Raw genomic sequence first — 22,743 nt, forward strand, 5'->3', positions numbered from 1 at the left:
CCCCTGCTGGCTGGAAACCCAGAATTAACAACAACAAGAATAAGAAAATTAATAAAGCTTGCCAGCTGGGAAGAGACATCTGGCTAGTGATCAGAGGGGCCTGTGAGTCAATTAATCCATCTCCAAGCTGGATTAGCACATTGAAACATGCTTCCCTTCACTGATGCAGAGGGACCTGTTGAATGAGCTGTAAAGATGAATGGAACTAAAGAAATTTCATTTAGATGAAGAAAAATGGCTCTGAAGTAGTGGGTGGGTGGTTTTTGCATGCCTTATGTACTGCAAGAATTAAGCACAACTCAGAGAATTTAGGGCATGAAGCAGCCATTTGGATACAAACACTCTTGAATTTAAGTTCTGATGGATTTAAATTAGCATCTGGATATCTGCCTATTTATTTCTCATGCTTATAGCATACCCAGGATGAAGGACACTGCATATACAGATTAGGTGTTTGATTGGTTGATGGGTTGGACGCGGTGATCTTGAAGGTCTCTTCCAACCTGGTTTATTCTATGTATTCTATTCTATGTATTCTATGTATTTTTTTCTGTCCATTCTTTCCCAGCTGTGTTATATCAAGTTACTGTGTGTGTCTCCACAGAAGCTACACCCAGGCTCTTTTCCTGTTATAGGGAATGGCAGGACTGTTGCTTAAAGACATCATCCTACATTTAGCTCTGGAGAGAACGAGACTCAGTCTCCTGGGACATGGGTATCCTTAGATATTTTTCACATCATCAGAGATAGGACTTGAAAGGACCTCTTTGGTTACTGTGTTCAGCTCCTGCTGTCGTGAGCCATCAGGTCATATAATCTTTTCTATGGATTTCTTAAGCTCTCTCTTAAACTTTGATTTTTTTGGCTGTTATTCCTACCATTGAAAGACTTTTCAAAAACTTTATTCCTCTGCTGTTAAAAGCTTTATAATGTCCATTTATTCAGGACCAGGTTATAGTCATTTGTTGTTATATTAGAAATGTCTTTCAATCTCACCTCTTCTTATTACTCAGCCCCCTGAAGTGTTTATTGATAGCTGTAAAAACTTCAGCTTTCATTTTATTCAGCTAAATAAGTTAAGGCACAATGCTCTCCTCCCTTAAAACAGGCTCAGCAATCCCATGGCTATTGTAGTAGTTCTTTTCTGCACCTACTCCAATTTCAACTATGATTTCCACAATAATACATGGATTGTACGCAAGTGCTAAATGATGTCCTGCGCAATGGCACCAACATTGCCTTTCAGCTACAGAAAATACCTTTCTGTCCATAGCCTGGAAGTTGTATTCACTGACTGAGTGCTGCATGCACAACTTTTCTTCTCCATTTTCAGCAAAGGAGCTTTAGGAAAGTGTGATGAGGTTCTGTTGGAACCTGGAAGCCAGTTCTGCAGTCTCCTAAGGAAGAGATGCATGAATTTTCTCATCCAGGAGGAAATCCAAAGGAACAATTTTCATGCAGCTGTTAGCAAAGCAAACTCAACATTAGGATGCATTAGGCAAGATTTCTCTGGCAGAAGTGGTGAGCATAGATGATCTTTAAGGTCCCTTCCAGCCTAAGGTATTCTATGATTGTCTTTGTGTATTACAGTGTGTGTAAACAGTTCCAGGGAACAGTCCTAGACAACACAAGGGGGCCCAAGATAGTTGGCTAATATTCAAGGACCACTTCTTCTAAGCTCAAGATCAGAGCATTCCAACAAGTAGGAAATTGAGAAAGGAAGACAAGAGACCTGAATTATTAAGTAAGGAACTACTGAGCAAACTCAAGTGGAAGAAGGGAGTCTACAGATAATGGAAGGAGGGGTTGACCACTTGGGAGGAGTGTATGACGGTTGTTGGAAGATGTAAGGAAGCAACTAGGAAGGCTAAGGCCTCCTTAGATTTCACCTTGCAAGGGAGGTCAAGGACAACAAAGGGCTTCAAATATATTGCAGGAAAAAAATACCACTATAGGCAATGTAAACCCATTGCTGAATGTAGTGGGTGTCTTGGTGACAGAGGTTACAAAGAAGGCAGTTACCAAATGTTTTCTTTGTCTCCATCTATACTGCTGAACACTGCCTTTAAGATCCTCTCTCCCCTTAGGCCCCAGAGGAGGACATGACAAAGGAGGTGTTTTCTTTGGTTGATGTGGACTGGATTAGGCAATAGATAAGCAATCTGGACATCCATAAATGGGTCCTGATGACATGCACCCACAGGTGCTGAGGAAGCTGACAGAGGTCATTGTCAGACCACTCTCCACTGTCTTTGGTATGTCATGGTGGATGGGGGAGGTGTCTGGGGACTGGAGGTAGGCAAATATCACTCCAATCTTCAAAAAGGGTGAGAAGGAGAACCCAGGTAACTATAGACCTGGGTCAGCCTCACCTCCATCCCCAGAAAGGTGATGGAACAACTTATCCTCAATACTGTCCTTAGGCATATGAAGGACAAGAGGGTCATTAGGAGCAGTCAACATGGTTTTACCAAGGGGAAGTCATGTCTGACCAACCTGATAGCCTTTTATGAGGACACAACAAGGTGGATAGATTTAGCTTGATTTCAGTAAAGCATTTGACACCATCTCCCACAGCATCCTCGCAACTAAACTGAGGCAGTGTGGTCTGGATGATTGGGTAGTGAGGTGGATGGGAACTGGTTGGAGAAAAGAAGTCAGAGAGTTATAGTCAATGGGATGGAGTCTTGTTGGAGTCTTGTATCTAGTGGAGTCCCTGAGGGGTCAGTACTGGGACCAGTACTATTCAATATATTCATCATTGACTTGGCTGAGGGAACAGAGTGCACTGTCAGCAAGTTTGCTGTTGACACAAAACTGGGTGGAGTGGCTGACACACCAGAGGGTTGTGCTGCCATTCAGTGAGGCTTGGACAGGCTGGAGAGCTGGGCAGGGAGAAATTTGATGAAATTCAACAAGGGCAAGTGTAGATTGTTGTGCCTGGGAAAGAACAATCCCATGTATCAGTATAGGCTGGGGACGACCTGCTGGAGAGCAGTGAAGGGGAAAAGGACCTGGGAGTCCTAGTGGATGGGAGGTTGACCATGAGCCAGCAATGTGCTCTTGTGGCCAAGAAGACCAATGCCATTCTGAAGTGGATTAAAAGGGGTGTGGTTAGTAGGTCGAAAGAGGTTTTCCTCCCCCTTTACTCTGCCCTGGTGAGGTTGCATGTGGAATATTGCGTCCAGTTCTGGGCCCCTCAGTTCAAGAAAGACAGGGAACTGCTTGAGAGAGTCCAGCGCAGACCCACCAAAATGATTAAGGGAGTGGAACATTTTCCTTACGAGGAGAGACTGAGGGAGCTGGGGCTCTTCTGCTTGGAGAAGAGGAGACTAAGGCATGACCTCATTAATATTTATAAATATGTAAAGGGTGAGTGCCAAGAGCATGGAGCCAGGCTCTTCTTGGTGATGCCCAATGACAGGATAAGGGGCAGTGGGTGGAAGCTGAGGCATAGGAAGTTCCATGGAAACATGAGGAAAACATTTTTCACCATGAGGGATAGAACACTGGAACAGGCTGCCCAGGGGGGTTGTGGAGTCTCCTTCTCCACATGCATCAAAATGCGTGGATGGGTTCCTGTGTGATCTGGTATAGATGATCCTGCTCTGGCAGGGGTGTTGGACTCCAACACCTAACATTCTACAATTCTGTGATCCAATTGCTTATACTGAAAACTACTAGAATAGTCTCTGGCATAGTTCTGATCTGAGTCATGGAGGTTTTCTAGGACATATCACTGTCCTAAACAATTCCTAGATGTATCTTGGGACTTAGCACATAGTGGGGATCATTCACCATAGTTTTTCACTGTGGGAACTCTGTTTTGGAGGCTGAGAGGATAGCTGTATGGGTATGTACCACTGTGGGCCCAGTGATCTTATTGCCTGAAAAGAGCCCCATTAAAATTTGATTTATGAGAGTAGGCATAGCCTTTGACAGCAGTGTACAACTCCTCATCTGAAGCACTGTCACAGTGCTGATCATCTGTATTCATGACAGAAGCTCGAAGGTTGCAACTACAGCTCTTAAACAGTGACAGACACCAGAATAAGAAAACCTATCACTTAATTGCTGTCACGCCCCCTGATAACTCTCCCAAGATATCTTCCAGGAAGACACTGGAGACTGTCTCAGCCCCAGCAGCATTCGCAACAGACCCATGGGACATTACTATCCAGTTTTAGAGTGCTGGACAGTTTAGCTGTGAGGGCACAGCAGAGAGAGACCACCAGAGAGCAGTCCACGATGCATCCTACTTTCTAAGATAATTATGGCCAAACTGATTGGATATTGTGAATGTCTGTGTCATCAAGAGATTGCAGAATTAACTCTATGAGAGCAAGTAAAATATATTTTGGATGCTTTTGAAAAATCCCCTCAGTATTCAGAGAGCTTTATGTACCACTGTCCACTGCCCCTGGAAGTTTGGTCCTTGGCACCTTTCAATGGAGCATCTCAAGTGATTTCACCTGTCACATGTCATGTCTTAAAGACTGAGCTTGACACAATATGTGCCTTCGAATGGATGCAGCACTTCTCTGGGAGGCAATGACAATTGCTGAGCATGATTTCCTTCCCAATAAATATGAAAATTCCATAGGCAGCTGTCAAAAGAAATTTATTCTTCTTTAAGACATTTCATATAAATCACCTTCCTTCTTCTAGCTCTCTGCTATCTGTCTTCTCTCTTCATGAAAGTGCCAAAGTGGATAAATCCAGGGCTTACCCTGCTTAAAAACAAAGTGGCCTAGAATAATGAAAGCCTGAACCTGTGAACATCTGCATATAACTAGGGTTGTATCAGGCTTGCAGATATTGAGTCCCTGTTGTTACTCAGTGTTCATAGCCAACTATTTACTGTTCCAAACAGATACAGTCCCAGAGATAAACAGGGAAGGATTCCCTCTTGGCATGTGTATGTGACTGTTTTGCCACATTAGAACTCATACTTACACCGTGCTTAAACTACAATATTTGTCACAAATTCAGGTATCTCATCTGAAGAACCAGGGAGGGAATGAGAAGTACTTATCTGCATTTTTATTTAAGTGCAAGGGAAAGACTTAAGCTTTATTCCCAGTATGGCACATATTCAGACCAGAGGTCTAACAATGCAAAGCCCCATCAGTTCTTCCTCCTTTGACACTGAGTAAGTGAAGTACATGCAAGCTTTTCAGAGAGGAAAGAAAGCATGCAGAGAAGGATCAATGACATGGACTAAAGGGATGCATCTACCTCCACACAGATTTGAGGAATGTATCTTGGACTAATCCAGCTGGCATCTTGTCCCTCCCTGTCAGCTGTAGGAAACCCCTGTTCAGTGTGCCAGCCGTCTGGCTTCTATTCTAGGGCTCTGGATTTTTGTTCTGTTTGTGTGCACTTACACATTGAGGACTGTGAACCAAGAACCATTGACTGAGGGCTTTTATTACAGGTACTTCTCAAACATGTTTATTTACTCATTCCCTGTACCCCCCCAACAAATGCAAGCCAGATGCTGCTAGTATTTACAGTTCTGAGATGTCTATATGCTTCTCAATTCATTCACTTCACAGTTGTGTTCCAAGCAATGGATCTTCTGAAAACCTTTTGATCCGTACATCAAAAAGTATTCTAAACATAAATAGATACTTATGCTCGAAACCAAAAATTTTACAATGAAATGCAGGTCAATATAAATAGATGAAAATCTGAATTTATTGTATTTATAAATATACCCAAACTTACTTTCACAGCCCATCAGTGTGATGAAAGGACTCCAATTTGTCTCACATCACCAATGAGGAATATAGGACTTAGAGGAGTGGAGAAACATGCCTACAATCACACTTGACACAGAACTGTGAATTCAGTCAAGATTTTCTGATCACCAACTCAAGTTAATTATGTTGCGAGAAAAAAGTCATTAGAACAGCTTTAGGAGCAAGAAATAGCTCTGAATATCCCTTTATAGCCATTAAGTCATGTTCCTTCAATATGGCACAGCAAGAGACACAGGAAAAGAACCAAGGAAAGACAAGCCTGGTCAAGATCTAATCTCTGTCAGCTGTAACACTGCAGGTGCTTGCTGCCAGCAAACACAAACCACTGGCACTGACATCTCAGAAACAAGCAGTCCCTCATTCAAGAAGGAAAGGCAAAGGGTTTTTTTTAAACCTACTTGCAAACTTCCCTGACCTTTCATAAGGCACTCTGTGCCTTATAACAAGAAAATATTGTTTTATAAGAGATTATTAGCTTGTTTAAGAGCATGCCCAACACAACCTCTAGGAGTAATAAGGAACTGTTTAAAGCAGATTTGCCTGTCTCAGTCAGATGTGCTAAGGAGCTGACCCAAAGACACCCAGGAACTTTAGAAGTTGCTGGAGCAGACCCATCAGCTTCTAATACTAATAGGAGCAGAGCTGTTAGTGCTTTTGCATGACATCCTGTAAGAAAAAAACACTGGCATTTGGCTTATTCAGGAGAGACTTCACCATCTGTTATTGTAGAGACCAAATAATGATACAAAAAAATAAATAAGTTAAAAACCCTAACACTGTCACCATTTATAATTTAGTGAGGTCTTAAAATATTCCTGCACAGGTAGAGGATTTTACTGGAGGAGAATCAACAGAGCAACGGGCTCAATAACATCCAAGTTTCCTGTTTAAGATCTGTCAAGCGACTCCTATCATCACGTCTGTAAGTGAGTGTGAGTAATGACTTTTATTTAAATTCATGTGTTATTTACTGCCTTCACCCAGACAGATAATGGACACATAGCACAACAATGATCAGCAAGTGGCTACCACTTAATTCTTGTTTTATTCTAAAGCTTGCCTGCCTTCATCTGTCTTCCCTTTTGAGGAAGTAAGCACGTTCTTTCTGTCTTCGATGGAAATTAAACAGCCTATTATGAATTCACTGCAAGTTTTCCATTTTCCATCCAAAATCATGACAGTGATAAAAAAATAGAGTCCCACAGTATTTGTTTCCTAAAGCATTCAGATCCATGTATATATGTTCAGCTTTCTGCACTTGAATTTCTCATCCTGAGAGAAGACACAATCAACAACTGAACTTTCTAAGTAGCAAATATAATATTTAAAGAGCCTATTTGCCTTGCCAAAGGCAATGGGTACTAAGTGTGGTGGTAAGGGTAGAGCATCCTAGCAAATATTGAAATAATCTGTTGACTTGCTGCAGTTCTATTGATTACAGAACAACAAAGATAATATGTTGAACAGGAGGGAGGGAAAAAACCAAACCAAAACAAAAATATTAAGTAGCACCACATGAATTCAGTAGTAGAACGTCCCACATATTTTCATCACTGTCAGATTCCTGCAGAAAGAAAATGTATGTTCAACCCTGAAAGCTACCTCCTTTATGCATATTGATATGGATCCATTTGCTCCAGCTATCTGAATTCCTTTGGGTTTAGTGAAACTGTCAAAACCTTACAAGTGTGAATACTGTTGTGTAAGTAAAATTAATGACTCCTCTACTGCTTCCCATATTTTAAAGCTCTAAATGAGCCCTATTGTTGGAGGAAATGGGAGGAGGAGTGGAAGGGCTGTCAAAATGAAACTGTAAATCTTTCAGCATTTAAAATCTTAGACCTGATTGATCTCGTGATGGTGCTTCAGACCGGCATTTATCTTGGTGCTGTAATGCAAGCAAACTATCTTTACCCAGCCATGAATCCCACTTCACAATCTGTTGTAACAACAAGTAAACATAAAAACAAAAAAAAAATAAATCAAAAACATTTGCATTTGTGGAAGAATTAAATGTATTTATAGCATGCCCTTTGGGTGTGTGTTAGTGTTGAAGTAACAGGACAGTGATCATGGATGTAAGTCAATTATTAAATAAAACAGAAATATATTAATAATACTGTCATATCAATAATAGCTTGTGTTTGCCTAAAAAGTGTATGCTGAGGGTTTATTTGAAGCTTGTCATGCTATGGGCTCAAGGATTAAGGGCTGTTTGGAGAAAAGGTTTCCTTAGCGTGCACATTCCCCAGCACATTGTGGGATGCACTGTGAGCAATTGACTAGCTTTTCTCAGTACAGTGAGGAGGACTTCCCAGCAACATCCTGACTACAGCTGCAAGATGAGGGCTGTCTTCAGAAAGCACTATCATCCTGGCAAGCATCATTCCCACATGCTGTCCATCTATGTTAGTGGCTCTATCCCAGGGTAATTTAGACTCAACTCAATAGAAGCTATTGACACTCTCATATTTCAGCTGGCATACTATGCCTTCCCACACTTTGGATCAGGAGCTAGACACAAGTGCTCTGAAAATCCCATGAGATTTTCTTAAGGAATTTGCATGTGTCCAGTATGAAGAGGAAGTCCTGTGAAGATGGCTAGCTTATGACTTTTTCTCTACATGCTAGCAGCAGAAATTACCCCACATACCTCATTTAATTGTTCTTCCATCAATCCCTTCAGAGGGTGTAGGCAATGTCTTTCTCTAGAAAATATCTCCTGTTTTACTGAACTCTGTGCTTCTAGTTCTTGATCAACCTACCTCTCACAACCCAGAAAAAAACAATCTTTCCTTGTAAGAAATGTCACAAAGTTGAAGCTTGTTCAGAGGCATGTCTTCAGCTAAATAAATCTGGCTGAAGCCTGGAGAAGATGGGATTAATGTTATTATCAAAGAGGGCCAAATTTCTGTTGCCACAAGGGGCGTGCCTAATTTATCTCCATGCAAAGAACAGAGTGTACTCACTGACTAGAATACCATCCACTGAAGAGACTATAGCATATTACAAGCATTAATTCTTAGGAAACAATCACAAGGTTAGAAAGTATTATTAACCCTTTTTCATATAGCCAAGAAGTGTCAAGCCAAAGAGAGAGAGGAGACTAGAACCTAGTTTCAGTGCACTGCTTGCTTTACTAGACTGGAACTCTTCCAACATATGGAAGAAGATTTTGAATATTATATTATTAACTCAAAGTCAGTTAAAAAAAAAAGAAAAAATATCATGGATTTTAATTAGTTGACCACAGGAAATACGGAGTATGCATGAGTGTTCCTAAGACAGCTGGCAAGCTAGACATTGAACTAGAGATTGTCATGAAGTCAAAAAGTGCTGAAAGACACCTGTATAAAAAATGACAGGATTTTCTCCTTCTCATAAAAATATAAAATGAATATTCAGGGAACTTAGAATGATTCTCATCTAATGTTGTAGAACACTTTTCTTTTGGTTCTGTTACTGGCCGTGCAGTCACTTTCCTATAGAAATTCATCACTTTCTGGACAAATAGCTTTGCAAAAGGTTAGTGCTGTGGCCACAGTGGTCAGCTTTAAGTGAGGCAGCATTTGTAAAGGGAAAGGGGAATTCAGTTGAAGTTATTGAGGAGAAACAAATTAACTTTGGACAATGAAGACCTGAAAAGGAATTTTGATACTCTAAATGGTGTCTACTTTTTGGAGCCATATAAATTTTAAAACAGGAACCACTTTTTGTGTATATGCTGAGCTGTACTGAAGGTAATATTCCATTGCCTCCAGCTTCTTGTACTCTTCATTACTCTTGGACACTAATGATCTCTGAGAGTTAGGTCCTAGCACTGAAAAAGAAAGTGATCTTTGCTTGTTCTGCCATTGATTCACACCACACTTTGTTCTCTCCACAGTTTTCCATTGGTAAAATACAGGCATGATACTTCTCCCCACTCATGAAGGGATTTGTATTTGGTGAAGAAGTAGAAAATATTCTTGTTTATGAGCTCAACTATGAAAAATGAGAGAGCTTTTATCAACTCCATATAAAATTTTTTCTGTGTGAGGAAAATGAGGTGTGTTACAAGGTTGCTTCCCTTTTGCTTTGCTGAGCCATTCAAGATACTAACAATCACTGAGTGAAGATTATGCGATTACTTACTGAAGCATAGCAAATACTCTCCAGTAATTTTTTCTGAATGTTGAAAGCATCCAGAAAGCCCACATACAGCCACAGGTATATATGCTCATTGCTGCTCTTAGGCTGATGAAATTTTATAAATTGCTTACCCTGTCTGGAACTCTATTGCTTCCAACCCAGCATCAGCACATTGATTTGAGCAGCAGATCTAGGAGTTGAAAATGGAATCTGTGAAACAGGAGGCTTAACAGTTGAAAACATCCAAGTTCCAAGTCTCCATGCTGGCCAGCTGATGAGTTTACAATTTCAACTCTGTGGCTCCTGTGATACAAGAAAACAAATCATTAGTAACTCATGTTGACCTTTAAGTATCAATGGACAAATCTTACACCTTCTATCAGAAATTAAAATAGTCAATTGGTGTACTTATATGGTCAGCTAATAACCATATTAATATAGTCCATGTGCTGATTTTGCAGATCTCTTTGTTCCTTTACTCAATATGCTTACAGTGAGGATCTACCTAGACTCGCAGCAATTACTCAGAGGCATCAGCAGGCATCCGACAAAACAACTCTTTCACTTGCATACATGTCAGGTAAACTGCTGTCCCAGACAGTGAATGCTATTGTGGCCATGTACCTGAGGACAAGCTTCAGCTCTACATCATGTGAAGGTATCTATTAAGTCACTCTGAATTTCCAGCTATACCTATTCAAATTCAATATACTTCACACTACATCCATTAAGTAGGAGCGTGAAGAAGAGATGAATTTAATTTTTCCACTTGAAAAATTTTGGATCTTTGTTTTACATTTCCATGTCTTACCACATTATACTCATATTTAATTTAAGATAAGTGATTCTAAATAAGGTCCTAAGATGCAGTTGAAGTACAAAATATTCATTCAGGATGAATGAATAATTCTGAGTAGCTGGAATAAGAGAACAAAAAGATTTTAATATTAACAATGGTTCAGATCCATCAACAAGATAACTACCATGACACAAATGGAGTTTCTTTCACTGATATTTAATTTGGCCTTTGTATTGCACAGAGTTTTATTCCCTTTGATTATAGTCATAGCTCAAAACAGTCTGTTGGTACACAAGAGCTCATAGTTCAGGCCTATAATGCCCCTGACTTAACAAATCGGTGGATCCAGTTCAAGGTCTCATGTTAAAGGATGCTAATTTGGCAACTAACAAAAATTCTGGTACTGAGCCTGAAAAATATATGTATCTTCTCCCAGGGTAAGAGCCCCTTTCAGTGCTACCTGATGATAAATTTGTGAAATGTGCTCTCTCAGTGCTCGGTGGAAATGTAGAGTATGGTCTACTTGAGGCTCAATTTAAAGTGAGCTGAGAGTACTGAGGGTGAGAAACTTTAAATCAGGAATTGTGTAAGAGATACAAATGGAGATGGAAATACTGCACCTTTGCCCTTTAAAACAATTCTAGCAAGCTTTTCATCAAAAAGCAAGTACCTTATGCTTTGAAACAGAGCACTGAGAGGGAGCATAAGAGTCATTTGATCAAGTCTTTTGCTAAACCTCTAAGAATATCCAGAAGTTGGACTGTTTTCAGCCTTTCAACATAATCACCACTTATACATACTCCAGAAAATCTTCTTAAGAGACCAGGAGCTGAAGCCCTTTGAGTCTGTCCTTACTGAAAATACTTGAGACTCTCAGTAGTTCTAGTGCCATCCAGAATAATCTCACACAATAGAGAAGAAGCCTGCATTGCTTCATTGTGCCTGCTTGGGACCAGCCTATCCATGTAAAGAACGAAGAAAGCACAGAGGCAAAGACAGGATTTTACTGCAATTTCTGTAGGGCTGACCACCAGAAGAGTCTCTTCCCCACTGTCAGCACAGTCAAGTAGAGTGAAGAGCTAAGGGGTTCCAAAGTGTCTTGCAGAGTACAAATAGATTGAGAGAAAGAGGCTGCTAGCATGAAGAGGGAAAAGTCTTGGTAGAGGAACACAAGGCCATTGCAACAGGGAACTAGGAGTGGGATACATCTAAACCACTGACCGACTGAGATGAGCAGTAATCAATGAAGGGAAACAGAAATAGAACTGCTAGTATTTGCAGTTCTATTGTAAAAAGCAAACTTTCTACATGCAAGCTTCCTAATTACAGAGTACCAAGTTAACTCACCAAGTCCACGACGTACTAACTGGTGCATGCTATAAAGAAAATAAGAGCATTTATCTGTCAGGAACACAAGCTTACAGACTGATAGATCATTTGATCTGTATGACTGTATTATGGATTTGCTATTAGCTTTCATCTTTAGACATGCTGACAGAATCAAAAAACATATTTATTACACTTGGTGGGTTATAATCGACTTTGCATGTTCCTGTAGGTTGGAACACAGATAATTAGCAAAAGACACTGACAATATTCCACTTTAATCTGTCTTATTCTGTTAAAATCCAATCTGAATAGCATATCACAGATACCTGGTTTTCCCTGTAAAAGCTCTACATAAGATTTGAAGGAGAATAAACTGGCATTAACGTAGAAGAGAAAAAGATGCAGTGCAAAAAACCTTTATCCTCTGGGTTTGATGAAGAAAACAGCACAAAGCCAGCAAATCAATGATTCCAGAATGAAAATGAAACACTACCCATAGAGAGAATCAATTTGCAAAATGAGAGTTCTACCTATTTCATATAGTATTGCTCCTACACAGAGGGGGACTTTTTGTTAATATGGCACATCGGAGTCTGACAGTAATGTGACAAAGGGACCAGCCTTTAGCTATATCAAACAGTTACGAGTGCACGAAGGGGAATCCACCTATTCTAGTCTTCTTTGTTGTAAATGTCTGAATGTGAACTAAATGACTTAATGTGGATTTCATCAATATAGCAAATAGAGTGTAGAGTGTGATTCAGCCTAAAACAGACACCTCTGTTTGATGAAATGAATTGCATGTTGACCTCTTTTGGCTATGCTGACCTCATTGGCTAAATGGGTGTCTGAAGATTTCACTCAATGCAGCACCACAGGCCCTCTTTGCTGTCAGTGAAGAGAAATAGATACAGTTGGTTGCAATTTATTTCATCCAATCCCAATGTCTAAAATATATTAGGTTAATTACATCCTATAATTGACTAATTCCAGGAGTAAAACTGCACTATTGGCTTACATAACCATGGGACATTTTTAAACATTACAACTTGGGACCCCACAAGGATAGAGGAGAGCTCACAGGATGCTCTGGTCTATTGAAGGCTGATTTCCTAAAGAAATAGGGCTCATGCAATTACATTAATTGCACATCCAGAAAAGTTTGAATGCTAGCCTGTTCCATCAAAATTATACAAAATACAGACCTCAAATATATTAATTTGTTACAGGTTTTCTTTAAAGGAAAGAAAGGTGGCTGAATAAAGGAATGGAAAACAAGGTTAAAATCTGACTTAAAAGGAAAGTCTGTAGAGTGAGCTCGGGAACAATAACATTGGAGAATCCTGCCTGATGAAAGGCACAGAAAACTAGATGTTTCAATAAGCTCTCTTCCTTGGATAGGCTATATCACTGTTGTAACATATCCTACATCATCTGGAAACCACCAGGTGATGTATCTGCTCTGCAGAAAATCAAATGTCCTGGCTTTATACAATGTCATAAGGCAAACACACAATCTGAGACTCAGTTGCCATCTGGCAATAGCCAGAGTTTGAGTGCAATCAGTTAAGTTAGGATTTAAATTCCATACACCCCAATTTCACACCTTGCAGCCTTTTTTTTTTTTTGAGAGGAAAGCTGAAGGCAGGGCACACTGGAAGCATTCAGTAGCTTATCCAAGCTAAGTCAGGGTGACCAACCAACTCTGATGCCTGTTACCTCTACATGAGATACCTCCATATTTCAGATGAAGGGGTCTGTTTTGCAAGCCACTAAGATGGACTGAAAACATACTGCCTGTGAAAAAACAAAGGGAAGCTGCTGCTCAAGTATTTTCTATTCTTTCTATTAGAGAAAAGTCATAGCACTTACCATTTAAAATATTGTCACCTGCTTCCACTGTTCTCCATTGTTATGCATGTACGTCCTGCATTTCTGTTTGTAATAGGAAAAAGCTGAGAATTTTGGCCACATTGATTCTGCCTTTTTGAGAAAAATTGTGCCAGTACCCTCTGTGGCCAGGTAGCTGGGACTGATCTCTGAAGGGAGAGTACTTCACAGAATCATACACAGAATCACAGAATGGTCTGAGTTGGAAGGCACCTCCAAAGGTCTAGTCCAATCCCCGACTTCTACTGTTTGTTGCCAAATCAAGTGTGATGGTCCTTAAAGTACATGAGGTTATTTAATTTAAAATTGTGAACTGAAGCTCTTCTCACCTGCAAACTGTCATCCAGCTTAAAGGTCTAGCATTTTGTCAAAATTACCATTTTACGCTAGAAAAATGAATTTTTACATTTCCTCCTTTAAAATTTTCCTTCACATTTATGGGATTGTTCTCCTTCCACAATTCCCTTCTGCCCAGGTGCAGAACCAGTAGAATTTGTCTCCAGGCTCAACAATGGCCTGACCTGCCACTGAGATACTGCCGGAACAGAGCTACTCCCATTTTCTTCCTGATTTCTCTCCTTGCTCAAAGGCACATCCACACTTTATCACCTGCAAGGTAGGATCCTTATTCTCTTAAAGCCATGGCACTGGCATAGGGGTAGCACCACAGCCTCCTCCTGCCCCTTCACTCCTCATGCATACACACAATAATCTGTGGAGATTGCTCTTCTGTGTCATCTTCCTGCTTCATGAAACAACCTGTGGATCTAGAGCAGTATGCCCTTGAGGGCAATGCAGCTTGGATCACAATCTGGCATGTACAATTCCTAACCTACTTTCTTTGGATGCACCTGGTCTTGTGGTTTCTCAGCTCACATTTTTCAATCACCATTTGTCAGAAAAAAATTGTCACGGAACAGCATTCATTGTGTGCTTACTGCTGCATGGATGGTTCTGCTGTTGTTCCTGTGGTCAGCAGAAATGTTGGCAGACATGAAGCTTCTACCTAATGAAAGCCAAAAAGTACAAGCAAAGTATTGAAATCCTCACCTCTGGTTCAGTTTTGTCAGCAAACACAAGTAGTGACTCTTGGCCAGGTCCTGAATTCTTTAATGGGGTTATTTTTCATTCATGCTGGCCTCAGTGAAATTTAGGATACAAGCATTAACCTTAAATTGCAATGAGAATTGTAATAACAAGAAATATTGTTATTACAAGGCATGCAGGCCACACAGAAAGAATATTCAGCCCTGGTCCTCCCAAAATAAATTAGATCTAACTCCTCCTGGAGGGGAAGAAGAGTACATCTCTGATGTACCTTCCAAGAAATAATAAACCTTTATACAAACAGCCATGAAAAACAGTTTTAACTCTTCCCTGACAAAACCTCTTTGTCTGGCTTCAGTGAGGGATGAAAGGACCACAGATAATAGTTAGATTCTACCTGCTTAGCTTTAGGCTTCTGTCTGAGGCGGAGGAGTTAGGGTTGTTTTCATACTAAGCTTCTGTTTTCTACAGAAGAGGTAGCATTTGCATCCCATCTACCCAGGACAGGAATTGCCATTTATAAGTTCTTATCTCTGTTCTTCCACTGTAAAGGAAACAATACTAAGAAACCTCACTTTAAATCTCTAAAACCAGATATGAACATTTTGCTTTAGTGGACAGCTTTGGAAGTTGCCTTATCTCTCTTAATTTTCATTCAGCCATATTATCTTTCCATCATAACAGTGAGAGGACATCAGACAAAGCTGGAAGGAGGCAGATTTAATCAAGGGAAAAGTTTTTTTCTAGCTAAGCTCAAGAATCCCATTTCAAAGCTCTGCAGGTCATTTGGCAGATGTTAACAGTTCTATAAATTCAAAGGGAAAATGTACTGATTTGTACTGCTGCTTAATAAATTCCAAAAAATTACACCCAGCATAGGAAGACTCTGAACTGTACATTGCTGGAGGCTGGGAGAATGTTCATGGAAAGTAACACAATGAACACTGGTTTGTTTGTTTTTTCTCATTTTCATACGCATCAACGTTAAACACTGATGCAGGATATAGAGAAGGTGGACTGCTGGCCTCATGCACTGCAGCTGTTCACATTCCCTTTACAAATTAAGGTCCTGATTCTCTCTGCTACTGCCCTCATGTCTTCCAAGTGAAGTCAATCAAGAATCCTTTTGTTCCTATCTATAAGTGCTCACTCTTCCAGCCTGTTTCAGGTCCTAGTATGTTTGGCATCCTTGTGCACTGGAGTCTGGGAAGGGATTTCTTAAGGGCTCTTCATGAAGAAGGAGCTTGGTAACCAACATTTCTCTCTCTGAATAGTTTTTACAAATCAGTGTGCTTCATCCAAAGAGTAAGGAATGAATAGCAAACCCTTCATCTTGCTTTATATAAGATGTAGCCATATGTAAGAAGAGAGAACAAAGTTAGAACATATTTAGAAAGACATGAATCTCCTAAATTCACTAGGAATTCTTGAGATTAATCACAGAATCATAGGGTCACAGAACCATTGCATTGTTTTGGTTGGAAAAGTCTTCCGAGATCATCTAGTCCCATCATTGACCTAACACCACCATGTCCTAATGTGCTGTGTATACAGGTTCTTGAACACCTCCACCACCTCCCTAGGCAGCCTGTTCCAATGCCTGAATATTCTATCAGTAAAAAAATTGTTCCTAATATCCAATGTAAACCTCTTCCAGCACAGTTTGAGGCAATTTCTTCTCATATCACTTGATGCTAGGAAGAAGAGACAAACCATCACCTCATACAACCTCCTTTCAGGTGGTTGTAGAGAAGAATGAGGTCTCTTCTCAGCCGCCTTCTTTCCCAACTAAACAACTTTAGTTCCCTCAGCTGTTCTTCGTAAGACCTGTTCTCCAGATTCATTGCCCTTCTCTGAACTTTCTCCTATTCTATCACCTTGTCTAAATTTTGGCACCATGGAGTGACAGCCTACAAGAAGTGTCACAAACATGCATCCTGCTTTGTCCTGTGCCTCAGCCAGACCCTTCGTTTGCCATCAGGCATGCTGATGCAGAACACTAGTATTATTCAAGAGACTCTAAAATAGGGCCTGCATACTTCCTTGCCTTCATTAGCAAGGAATTCCCTCTCATGCTATCAAACCATGAAGTATTTTGGCAGAGATATTGAGGACCGGGCTGGACAGATTGCAAATTCAGTTCTGTGGCTGCTTAAATTTCTGAAATTCTATGTACTGTCAGCACAGAGAATAATTAAGACAAAGCCAGCATTACAGAAAGCTGTTTCCTGTGCCACGCTGAGCAGGTGTCAGACCACAGGTGGCAAGGTCCCTGGTGTGCCTGGAGCCACAGTGGGCCATCAAACTGTCACTTTACACAGAACACTGTTGCATTTCTTCTTTCATAATTTGTGTTAAGTGCCTCTCTAAATTGTGAGTTAAGCAGTTGTTGCCATAGCAATGGCCATTTAGAGTGAGGGAAGGCAGTGAACAAGTTGAGGCTCTGACTCTACACATAAAAACATATATGAGTGCATGTACACTGCTCCAGAGCTCTATGAAAGGAGCCAAACAAACAGCTTACATCAGATCTGAGGGATGGATGGAGCACAAGGAAAAAGGAGCAGCTAGCTGCAGTTTGGACATGTTTATTTGAGGGTTCACCTTCACCTACAAAGAGCTGACTTTGAAACAGAAATGAGCCAGAGTAGTGACTGACTTAATATTTCCTTTCATACCAGTAGAAATCACTCTCTTGGTCAAGACAAAGCATATGTTTTGACAGAAACAGGAAAAATTAGCTTTCATGGGTTTATTTTTATTGAAATACCACTTACTGCTAACTCTTTAGCAGGAAATGCTTTTCAGCGATCTACTCCCAAGTGCCTATATGAGTGAGTTTGCCAGGGCACAGGCTGACAAAAAGTCAATAAATAATGCAGGTATTGTATTACCCCATTTTAGGTCGTCTTCTAAGATTGTCTTCCACTCCTAGTACTAGCATTTCTGGTAATCATAGCAAGAGACAGTCAGAACTCCTGAGTTATATTCCCTACTTTATGCCACCTCTCTGTAGAGTGAGAAAATTATATGAACTTAAATACCTATAGTGAGGGCAAGATTCTGCCAACATACTTGATCATATTTCCTTGGGGACTCGATCAGAGTTTAGTCTTACTCTGACTAACTTCAGCTAATAAGTGGAGTTAGGTGTCATTGTGATGAGCAAATGCAGGCAGTGCCTGAAGATAAGTGCTTTGGGAAAACTCATCCTGAAAGCAAGTTTAAGGTCCCCATAGCACTAACCAATGCAGAACAGCAGGCAGTTTACATCAGTGGCTGGGACTCAAATTCTGTCAAAGTCTTGGATTAGACTGATTGTGAATGGCCTTTTTAAAGTCCATAAATTCATAGCAGGGTATCCAAGTTTGAAAAATGTAGCCATAAACTTCCCGTGGCATACCTTATCCGTCTGTGAGCCCAGACAGTCATGGATCAGAATTAAACATTAGAGAGTTCCTGTTGGAATACAGGATTTAAGGTTTGAAAATAATTTGGGGCACAAAAGAGAGAAATAAAGGCATTTTCTAAGTATAGCTCTGTATAGCTGCTTGTTCCTCAGCAAAGAGAAACTGCCAGCTCCTGTTCCCTGTCAGTGACATTACCTGCTGCTAGGGGCAAGTCAAGTGAACAGCAGGTCTGTGAGATTGAGGATATTGTTTCCATCAAGCTTCCAGTGGTAATTTCTTGCAGAGGCAAGGCATTTTTGTACTTTTCTTTGCTGTCTGGACATAAAAAATGCAAAGAGTATCTCAAAGTCAGCAAAATCCATAGGTTTCTGTGGCTGACTGATTTACAGAATCACAGAATGGTAGGGATTGGAAGGGAACCCTGAGGATCATCTAGTCCAACCCCAATTTACAACAGCTGCAAATCAAGTTCAGTAAAAATTCTCAAACAATCCAATTCCTGTAGATAGCTGAGGGCAACTTTTGTTTGCAGTAGACTTCTGTGACATTTGTGATTAGAACTCTAAAGGCAGTAAGCACAATTCACAATCAATTATGTTTTATTAATGTTTTTTTAATACATGCTACAGCCCAGTAATCATGAAGCTGTTCAACAGTGTTGTTCTAAAATCAGCTAATAGCAGGATGTAATTTGCAGCCAACTCTGCTCACTTACAAAACACTTGCTCTGTTAATTGTGATTTCACACTCCAATGAATGCTGCAGCCTGGAGGTAACATTCATTTGATGGAAGAGTTACCAGTCTGGGCTCTGCTGGGGGAGAAAGGATCTTTTCAAGAGAGGCTACTGTTGTTAATATTTTCATTCTTTCATGTTTTTAAAAAAAAAAAAAAAAAAAAGGCAGAAAAAGCTACAAACTGATGCTAAACAATTTTTTCCTTTCTTTAAAAATCTGATCAGTCTTTCCCTATTTTGATCCCTTTCCATTGCTTTGTCTGGTTATTAATAACACAACAAAATTTATGATATATTAATGGTTGGACTCGATGGTCCTAAAAGTCTTTTCCAAGCAAAAGGATTCCAGGATTCTATGACAGGTAGGTGAAACCTTGTTTGTGTAATCAGGCACCTTCTTTGATCTGATACAAGCTGAACTAGTCCAGCAGGTGCTGACATCTTTCATTAGGAAGATTTTTGAGCCTTTGGAGGTCTCCAGAGACAATCTATGTCTCTGTTAAGTCAGAACAGGCCCAAAGATTCTCCTGGGGGAGGTCAAAGGTGACTAAAATGTTGCCATATGTTAAGTAGTCAGATGAACCTCATCAATAAATGGTCAGCAGTGATGAGACAAGACTTCAGCACTGGACAGCCATAGGCAACACAACAGCTCCTATTCTGAAGCACTCCCAGTACATCTGTCAGAAGGAGAAGTACTGTCTCATTTGACAAATGAGAAGAGTCACCTTGACTTGAAATATTCCCAGCTGAGTGTGTGATGCTGATGTGACAAACTAGGAGATACAGCTCAGACTGGACAGGGACGGGAGTACCAACCTGGGAAGGCTTTTGATTAATGACTAAATCATGGGGGAGATGAGAAGCCAAGGAGGAGGATTTGTCCAGTGCTGACCATCAGCTTTGCTATTCCTTTTTCTCCTATCCTGACCAATGATCTGGAGAACAGGCCAGGTTTGAATGCCACTACTTGAGGATTCAAGCCAGGACTGAATTGCATTAGAGCAGATTGGGCAGCAGCAGAAGTAATCCCACATAGGGATGGAAAAGAGAAAGGGTGCACGCTTAGATGCCTTTCAAGGCCTGCATGACTCCAAGGCTGCCTATCCTGGCATCCAGACTGAATCTCAACAGAAGCAATAGTGAGAAAGGACTCTTTGCCCTCAACATATGCAGAGGTTTAGATGTATTTTGCCCATTGCCACAACATGAAGGCAATGTCTTGGCAGAGAGGTGATGAGAATGAAATCTGGCAGCTCATGCTGTTACCATTTGGAAGGAGCCAAGAATGCACAGGCACAGCACCTCAGCTGGAGCATGGACAGAAGCTCACAGAGAGAGCTGGGCCCAAGAAAAGCCCTGCAGATGTTGCACAGGGCTGAAAAAATCATTATGAGAAAAAGACAGTAACAAGCTCTCTGAGGGCAGAAAAAAAAATAGATACTGAAGAATCAAGTTAAAGAGAAAGGCTAAATATTGTCCAAAGATTAAATGCACAGCAGATACACCTTGGGGGGTTAAATTGGTGTTCACTTAATTAAGCTTGAGTTGCATTAAGCTGCAGAAGTGTTAAAGCTCCTCTTATCTAAAAGTTTCCTCCCGGGACATGATGATGAAAATGTCAAGGTTCACTTTCTGGAGGACTACTCTACAAAAGTAGCTTTTTCTTTTACCAGCTTTTGACATTTCTGACCTTAGCAGGATGATGGTGTCCTTGCACCATCTAGCAGGAATAATTGCTGTGACATCTACAGGTCACAGAAGCCAGGTCCTGCTTTTTCTCTTAAGTCTTTATACCATACACTTTTCTTCTTCTGTGTCTTTCTGGGACCACACAGAGAGACTGAGACTAAAGTCGACTAACATGCAATCAATAAGCAGACAGCGCTTGTCTGTTCTTTGCTATCTCTGCTGGTGTGCTTTCAGCTGTCACCAATGCCTGGAAGAAACAAGCAGATGGATAAAAAGCAGTAGGATTCAGCTCAATCCAAAAAAGACAGACGGGAAGGTGGTGGGACTTTCAAAGGTCTAACCCTGCATTACATCAAGATCATTACACCACAAATTGTCCAGATGGCACAAAGCCTGAGGCTCATGGCTGGACTTTTCAATACATTTGAATATACTTATTGTCAAAGTAAAGAAACTCTTAACGAGTAAGGAGACTGCATAGCCTGACCCAGATTTCTAGTTCTGGTGGTCTGCTCATTGCAGCTCCCTCTCCTGAGATTGAACTCACTTTAGAAGGATTCAGCCAGTGCCAAATGCACTCATGTGATTTAATGAGAAGCAAAGACCCATATTTCCTCCCCACATTAATGTCCAGTAATCTCCAGGCCCTCCTTGTTCCTCACCAGGCTAAATTAATAGGTCTTCTTCTAATCTACAGAGACTTCTGGGATCAGGAAACTTCAAGAGCATCATGCCAGAGACATCTGTTTTCCCATGTGATTAGTATTTTTAATTCTCTTTTTGAAACAGGATAAGTATATCATAGATTTCTGAGGAAAGGGCTGGGCATCTGTTGTATGTTGACATTGGAGAAAACATAAAGCATCACTTGCTGATGCTATCAGTACAAACAGTAATGCAGTCTTCTGATATTTTTTCTTCTCATAGGTCTGTATTTTAAGAGTAACAGTCTCCTTTGACAATGACATATTTCTCACTTTATATGTCATTCTTTATATTGAAATTCCTCCAAAAATTTTAGGACTTTTGGAACTCTTCTACAATGTTCTAGGCATGGGATGAACTTGTATGGTTTGTATGCTGCCGGTGGTAATTGTATTCATTGACAGTTTTTATGTCTGAATTTCTAAGTTTAGACGAACGGCACAAAGCTACCTAGCTGTAAAGCCATTTTTGTCATTTTTTCACAAAGCGATAAAACAAAAATTCTGAGCTATAAGAGCAGGCAGTTGAAATTTAAAGCTCTTTTGTTTCATTTTCAGCAAACTTATGTTAGCACCTGATTAACATTTCATGAAGGAAATTTCTGTATTTCCATGGAAGAAATTTGCTTGATTTCTCCACCACATCATGTTTTTCTGCAACTTTTTCCTGGGTTTTCTTGGTGTTTGTTTGGTTGGTTGTAGTTAGGTTGTGGGTTTCAGGGTTTTTTTGTGTGTTTGTTTTTTAATGGGTTCCATTTGTTTGGTTTTTTCCTTTTTTGTTTGTTTGTTTCCTTTTGTTATGTTTTGTTTTGTTTAATTCCTCATTGAAGTTATCAGATCCTATGATAAGATTTTGCAAAGGCCTGTGGTGGTAGGACAAGGGGCAATGGTTTCAAAATAGAGAAGAATAGATTTAGATTAGAGTTAGGAACAAGTTTTTTACCATGAGGGTAGTGGAACACTGGAACAGGTTGCCCAGGGAGGTACTTGAGGCCCTATCTCTGGAGATATTCAAGGTGTGGCTCAACAAGCCTCTGGGCAACCTCATCTAGTTGGAGTCACCCCTGCTTACTGCAGAGGAGGTTGGACTAGATGACCTTTGGATGTCCCTTCCAACCCAGACCATTCTATGATTCTATGATTCATGGGGCACAGCAAGACCTTGAGGAAAGATAGCTCTCTCAGAGTGTGTCCTTGGAGACAGGTAGATGAAACTTCAATGTTGTAATATGCCTCAAGAG

The 22,743-nt window shown here is 40.5% G+C and overlaps 1 protein-coding gene across 4 annotated transcripts in view; it reads left to right on the plus strand.

Annotated features, from left to right (window-relative positions):
• GRM3 (glutamate metabotropic receptor 3) overlaps positions 1 to 22,743 on the plus strand; it is a 114,273-nt gene that overhangs the window by 37,241 nt on the left and 54,289 nt on the right. Inside the window, exon 2 of one of the 4 annotated variants that reach the window (XM_054177888.1) lies at positions 6,589 to 6,697. The exons of 2 other annotated variants lie outside the window; for them this stretch is intronic. The gene's annotated coding sequence lies outside the window, so the exon portion shown is untranslated. The remainder of the gene's footprint in view (positions 1 to 6,588; positions 6,698 to 22,743) is intronic. One more of the 4 variants, XM_054177889.1, reaches the window with a different exon arrangement.

This window comes from Dryobates pubescens, chromosome Z, assembly GCF_014839835.1.
Source record: "Dryobates pubescens isolate bDryPub1 chromosome Z, bDryPub1.pri, whole genome shotgun sequence".
Lineage (NCBI taxonomy): Eukaryota > Metazoa > Chordata > Aves > Piciformes > Picidae > Dryobates > Dryobates pubescens.